The sequence below is a fragment of the Taudactylus pleione genome, unplaced genomic scaffold (genome assembly GCF_031769625.1).
Source record: "Taudactylus pleione unplaced genomic scaffold, aTauple2 ptg001314l, whole genome shotgun sequence".
Taxonomy (NCBI): Eukaryota; Metazoa; Chordata; class Amphibia; order Anura; family Myobatrachidae; genus Taudactylus; species Taudactylus pleione.
The window spans coordinates 1,259,904-1,267,202 of NW_028285714.1; the positions used below are offsets into that span (position 1 = coordinate 1,259,904).

The 7,299-nt window shown below is 40.6% G+C and overlaps 1 long non-coding RNA gene across 1 annotated transcript; it reads right to left on the bottom strand.

The window, feature by feature from the left end:
* Nucleotides 1–289: 289 nt before the first annotated feature.
* Nucleotides 290–4,339, bottom strand: LOC148443195 (uncharacterized). The gene is made up of 3 exons (XR_015875724.1): nt 4,204–4,339; nt 1,683–1,748; nt 290–475 (listed from the first exon to the last, which is right to left on the bottom strand). It is a non-coding gene; the product is annotated as an uncharacterized LOC148443195 (long non-coding RNA).
* Between the last annotated feature and the right edge of the window lie 2,960 nt (nt 4,340–7,299).

Below are 7,299 nucleotides of genomic sequence, written 5' to 3' on the forward strand. Positions count from 1 at the left end.
ACTGTTCCCTGAGCAATGTGAAGGCTTATTTATTCTTATTAGAAGCCAATCATGGCCCATTCACACCATGGAAGTAATTTTATCCAGTGATTTCAATTAAGATTTTCTTCCCTGCATTGATTAGATACTTTTCCTATGTAACCTAATGAGGTTATAGCTGCCTGATGTTACCTAATGTTTGTTACATGTAGTTTTGCTGTATTCAGAAAAAAACATATTGTGTATCATGGTGTAGATAAGGTCATTGGCTTTAAAACAATAAACCAGAAAGTATGTTTTTTTTCTTCTCAATTTTATTTTTTATATTTACTCCATCACCTTATTTTACCAATAGTTAATTCACTAAGTACAATTGGTAAATAGTATAACAACTTCCATAATGATCCTTGTAAAGTTGTCTTGAGGTTTTCCATTATTATCTTCACTCATTTTTGGTGATGCTTCTGCTGACATTGTGGAGCTGGCTTGCACTGCTCTACAGGAAATAAAAGAAACACATTGTAAGGGACAAGCCGGAACATTTGTGGCATTGGCAGATATATAATGTGCCAGTCTACTGTAGTTGCAGCAGAAAATTGTAAGCCAGGTCAGTGTGGCCATCAATGGTTGTTATGCAACAATGCATAAGTAGTATTAGAGTTGTACACGTCATTAATTTGACAGTAAGAGGTTAGAAAACATAGGTTTGTCTACATTAGAAAATTAGTACCTCAGAGGCAACCTTATTAATAATGTATAAATAAATTCCAGGTCAATACACAGATTTGTCTAACTAAAGTCTTGTAAGAAGGCCCATGCAAAAGACAAGGGGTCATTATTTGCTAATGGAACAAGGACGGTAAAGCTGTGAAATTCCTTACCCCAAGAGTTGGTAATGATAAATTCACCAACAAATTATAAAAATATATTGGATGGCGTCCGTACAAGAAATAATAACTATAATTGTAAAACTACAAATCACACACTGGTAATATTTTTATTTGCTTTCCTCATTGCAATTTTTTTTTAATCAGCCATACTACTTATTTATGTAGTAAACATGGCCACCATTACAATGATACATGTTACTGGGCATGATTCAGAGGTGGGCAGAATTAAAACATCAGTTGCAAACACCCAATGTTTTCAATCTGAGCATGTGTCCAATACGCACTGCACATGCAACTTGATGGTTACCACTGGTGGGAATCCCTATGTACTAAATGTTGCCCTAAACAAAATGCAGAATAAAAATTAACTTAACCGGAATTAAAGTCTTATAACTGTGTGCAATTACAAACTAAAATACAATTGCATGTGTGCCAGTGTGGATGTCTATCTATCTTGTGTATATGTATTTATTTATATATATATATATATGTATCCGACTGTAAAGATGGTGCACAGGAAACTATATAAATAGGTATTGTATCTGAAGCAACCATCATATGCTAAGTTCTACATATGGGTTAAAGCACCAATATTACATTTTATATACACCAGCTTTATAAAATGTTCCCCAATGGGTGCTGTAATTATATCTTAACTATTTCTAGTAATGTGCAAATTAAACCAACAAGTTTTAGAAAGCATAGGAGCATAAAAAGGAAAATGCTGTAATGCATAATAAACATACACTTAACTGGGGTGAAATTAATTTCTATAAAAAAATAGTATTTTGAAAATGTTAGATCCTGTTTTACCTTGTGGAGGAAGACACTTCTGAGGAGGACATTTTGGTTGAGGACACACTGGCTCTGGCTTGCAAGCTGAAACAAAAACAGCATGGAATGGATTATGCTTGTAATCAAAGAGAAATCCTGGCTGCTCTTACTCGGAGGGAATCGGTATGTAATGCCGGCTGTCGGGATGCCTCTTGTCAAAATATGGACAGCGGCATCCCGATGGTTGGTATCCCGGTAGGGGTTGGGTAAGTATACTAACCCTCCCCCTTCTCCCCCTAACCCTCCCTTCTTGTAGCCTTACCCTAACTGTCCCCTAAGTCTCCCCCCTTGGTGCCTATCCCTAACCCGCCCAGTGGTGCCTAACACTAACCCTAACCCTCCCCCTAGGGATGCCTATCCTTAACCTCCCTCCTCAAAACCTAACGCTAACCCGTTATGCTACTTAAATCTACCCCCCCCCCGTGGCTAGCAGCTAAGATGCCCCGGACATACTTTGTTCGGGCTGGCGTCTGTCTGTGTTGCAATATCGGTATTAAGATAGGCATCGGTATTTCGACACCTATCTTAAGTCCCGTGTCGGACTTCCAGTGTCTGCTGGTCTGGTAACTACATCCCACTCGGAGGATAGTATACTAGGAAAACTTTCAGGCTTTAGTTACTCATCTCTTTTCTAACTTTTATTGATGTCCAATATAGTGTCCAATATAGTGAACAGCATTTCTGGTGAGGCAAATGCATCATGTAGTGACATCACAAATCTGTGTCCAATGAGCATGGCAGACAGTCTATAGTTGTGTATTACATGCCTCAGTAAAGCACTATATACACCAAAGCAGGGCTCCCTAGCACCCTGTGCTGGCCCTGCCCACCAATCACATGACATCACATGAAGGGCAGGACTGTCAGCAGTAGGAAGTGTGGAGCTGCCCAGGGTCGCTGAGAGGAGGGGTAGGCAGGCACTAATTACATGGTCCCTGGCTTGTTGTTGGGGCCCGGCGGGGTCCCAGGTCTACTGCCACCCCCCCACCTCTTACCTATCAGCAGCAGCAGGCTCTCTCCCCAGCTCAGCACATGCTGCCGTGTACTGAGCTGCAGTGGAGCCAGGGAGGCTGCTGTTTCCTCTGCCTGTGATCACACTGATCTCCCCCCCCCGGACTTTTTTCTAACGGAGGTGTGGCCAGCTCTTTACAGACCTGGAGCTGCCTGGACACCCAAAGGACACTCTAATGGCCATGGCACCTTGCTAGTCTGATGCAGGGGCCATTGGGCAGGAATGCTCCAGGGCGACAGCACCACTCACACACTCTTCACTATGGCCCTGCTAAACACTATATGTCTCTCCACATTCATCACATAGTTACCTGTAGCCTGATTGAACTACAGATGTCTACACATAGACTCAGTATGCCATGCTACACAAGTCACCTGGCGCTAGTAAGCTGTGCCGAGCGCTGTAGTGTCTTTTTGGTAACTTCTTCCCCCAAAACGTATTTAGTTGCACACATGTCACATATCAAATTAATCAAGACAGTCTTGTCCCATCTCATTGCGAGTCAGATGCATTTTTGAGTGGAAAAGTCAATCGGCAAAAGCCGAGTCGCACGGGACCTGGCGCGCCGAGAAGGACTGTTTGGCATGACTGCTGCAATAGTGTATGAGGACACACAACTGTAGCTGGTGGTTTGTCCCTGCACTCACAGAGCTAAGGCCTGTAGAGTATGTAACACATGATGGAGTTTAAGTTGGGTGCCAAAGACAAGACAGTCCAAAAGCAACATAGTAGTAAATGTAACCCTAAAAGGCAAAACAGATCTACTTCACTGGGTGCCGGACAGCGCTGTATTTTCTAAACTAAATCTCACGGTACCATGTTGTATATTTCCATATGTGTATACTTGGAAATTTGTTATATCTAAGCCACAATATTGAAATGAACCGTAGCCTTACAATAACCTAGGTTATTTTTATCTGCTAAAGTTCTTTTCTCTTTCATCATTATTACTTTTTACATATTTTCAATTGAGCTACATCAAGTACTGTATGACTTGACAAAAGCAGTATATAATGACACAAATTACAGCCTATGGTAGCACAGAAGCAAACCTGCCATTCTCATTGTAAGAAGTCTGGAATAATACTCTATATATTTGAGATGAGTGGCTCGGTTTTGCCAAATTAGCGCTTGTTCGGATTAGTTTGGATTTATCTTATTGGCCATTCAAAAAATGTGAGAGCCAGATAGCCGATATGATGCTGATATGTGAGAGCCAGATAGCCGATATGATGCTGATATGTGAGAGCCAGATAGCCGATATGATGCTGATATGTGAGAGCCAGATAGCCGATATGATGCTGACATGTGAGAGCCAGATAGCCGATATGATGCTGTTTTTGAGACCCATACATAACTGAGTAAACCATCCGCTCATATCTACTCTATATTGGTTGCATAACCTAGACAAATAACAAAAACATTACTCTCTGCTATAGTATAATATGTATAGTTTCTAAGGAAAAGACCAATAGATGAGACACTTACGATCCTGGCACTGTTGTTGGGGTGGTGGTGGGCATGGCTCTGGGCAAGGCTCTGGGCATTTCTTCTGTTGTCCCTTCACTCCTGACATTGTTGTCTGGAAAAATTTAGCAGACTGAATACAATTAGATGCAAAGGATCTCTGGACTGTGCTTGGTCTCATTCAGTACTGAGGGCTTTTATATGTTTGAAAGACAGTTTCACCAGTTGTGAAACATTATTATTCCCTATTTACTACATTTAGTCAGGGAGATGATGTGTTAGGAAATATAATATTTGCATATAATGATTTGTCTGATTTCCTGAAACGTAGGGAGGCTGCTCTTACACTTCAATGTTTCACACCTAGAGTGTTGAAAATATATCTTCCCTACCTTAATGAGTTATTGTCTAAAGAATCTTAATTCCTCTCTATATAAAATTCTAGGGGAATTACCAATAAATGACAACAATATCTATTTAAAACACTTCACTGACTTATTTTTTGAATGATTTATGTGAGAATGTATTATACTAGGACTAAAGGGATGTAGTTTAAATCCCGGCTGTAGGAATACCAGCACTCAGAATGCCGGCACCAGTATCCTGTACTGGGATTAGGGGGAGGGTTCGGGTTAGGTAATAGGTGGGGAGATTAGGTTTCAGTGGCAAACCGCAGGATTTCTAGAGTGGGTTTTCCAAATGGTTGATTTTAGAGTGAGTGTGGCCAGTCCATGAAGAGGGCAGAATTAGTACTTAAACAGCTTTAATATGCGTCATACAAAGTGTATTGTGTGTCATAATTCCAGCATGTACAGGACCAGCAATCACTGTAACCCATTATATGCAGCCATAGGGCCATCCTGTCGGAGCTGAATGTTTTTATTTTAGATGTGGGCACCATTCCAGAGTATTACAGCAAGTCCGGGAGTCTGGGGGAGCAGCAGAATAACCTAGCACTGCCCTGGACATAAATGTACATATTGGGCTCTATAGCAGCACATCCCTAACAGTGAATGTTTTCCAGATCTCCTAGTTGGTGCACAAGTTATTTATTACTGACTGATACATGTTAAAAGATCCACAGGTGGTGCTAATTATTTAATTTGTGATACTGTGAAGAACATGCAGCACTAGTAAAATTCTATTACATTACTATTTCTGTTGTGGTCATTGTGTGGGCTGGGGAGGGTGGTTTCCAGGCGGACGGAAACCCCCCCTGCGTTTGCCTATGGGTTTAGGCTTTCTTCTCCCTGGCTGCCAGTATATTAATAATTAATCCACACCACTGACATCTGGGCCCCTCTCTCTCCGGGCCAGGGACTATAAGCCTGGCAGTCCCCCACTGATGGCGGCCTTGCTTACAGGTGTCGGTATCCTAACCCTGTTGGGATACTGGTATCTGGATTCGGACCACCGGGATAGTGAACCCTGGCATTCCGTACCCAACCCTGTAGAAAGCCAACATTACTACTGTCTTTGGGAGACTATGCATTGAAAAGAACACTGACAAGGCATACACTGCATTCATGGTTTTCATTGGACCCTAGTTAAGTTTTGTCCTGCACTATAACTGTAACTTTAAGTTTCTGTTCTTTGCATTTGTATAGGTTATTGAAAATTTGGCAAACATTGTTCAGTTAATTTAAAAGAAAGGTCTTGCAAGCATTAGGGTGTATTTGTTATTTTAAATCAAAACTTAATAGGACTATAGTGAGGTATTCAAAATGCCTATTATAAGTTCTATTTTTCTGCAGGACCAAGCAGAATCGCTGTTTCTGAACCTCTCGTTAACTATGTCATAATCAGGATGGGAATTCCTGAACCTGTCCTGGACCTAAATGTATTTTGCGTAAGAGAAGTTTGATTTGAGTGCCTTCCTTTCTAAATACTATATATAAATACTATATATATATATTTGATTAAAGTAAAAGAAAATATCTATTTGGGTGCATAAGTTATGACATTAGGTTCACAATCACAGACATTCTATATATATATTTGTCAAACCATCCTTGCTCCTTTTGTAATTGATGACGCATTATTCTTTGTATGGGCTTTTGTTTTAAATGTTTGTCAGACAAAGCTATGGTATATGTTTGCCACAACAAGGTCAATGAGCTAGTTAGTCTCCTCTGTGGATAACCAAATAATACTAATGTGGCGTTTCAGATGCTTGACCTCTGCCAGGTGGCAAACCGTACTTTCCCTACTGTATATCTGCAAATCAGCCAATCACTTACAATGTGTCTTTTATTTTCTGCAAAGCCATGTAAGCCACAATGTCAGCATCAGCATCAGCATCACCAGACATGAGTGAAAATAACAAATTGAATAGTTCAAGACAATATCTTTTTTTTTTCTTTCCATTTTTATGTGTATATAAACAAAAGTTATGTTTTATATTTTAATGTTGTAAATTATTACAGTGCATCCGGAAAGTATTCACAACGCTTCACTTTTTCCACATTTTATGTTACAGCCTTATTCCAAAATGGAATAAATACATTATTGTCCTCAAACTTCTACACACAATACCTCATAATGACAATGTGTAAAAAGTTTTTTTGTGATTTTTGCAAATTTAAATAAAAAAAAACACTAAGAAATCAATTGTACGTAAGTATTTGAAACCTTTGCTCAATACTTTGTTGATGCACCTTTGGCAGCAATTACAGCCTCAAGTCTTCTTGAATATGATGCCACAAGCTTGCCACACCTATTTTTGGGCAGTTTCGCCCATTCCTCTTTGCAGCACCTCTCAAGCTACATCAAGTTGGATGAGAAGCGTCAGTGCACAGCCATTTTCAGATCTCTCCAGACATGTTCAATTGGATTCAAGTCTGGGCTCTGGCTGGGCCACTCAAGGACATTCACAGAGTTGTCCTGAAGCCACTCCTTTGATATCTTGGCTGTGTGCTTAGGGTCCTTGTCCTGCTGAAAAGATGATCCGTCGCCCCAGTCTGAGGTCAAGAGTGCTCTGGAGCAGGTTTTCATCCAGGATGTCTGTGTACATTGCTGCATTCATCTTTCCCTCTATCCTGACTAGTCTCCCAGTTCCTGCAGCTGAAAAACATCCCCACAGCATGTTGCTGCCACCAGCATGCTTCACTGTAGGGA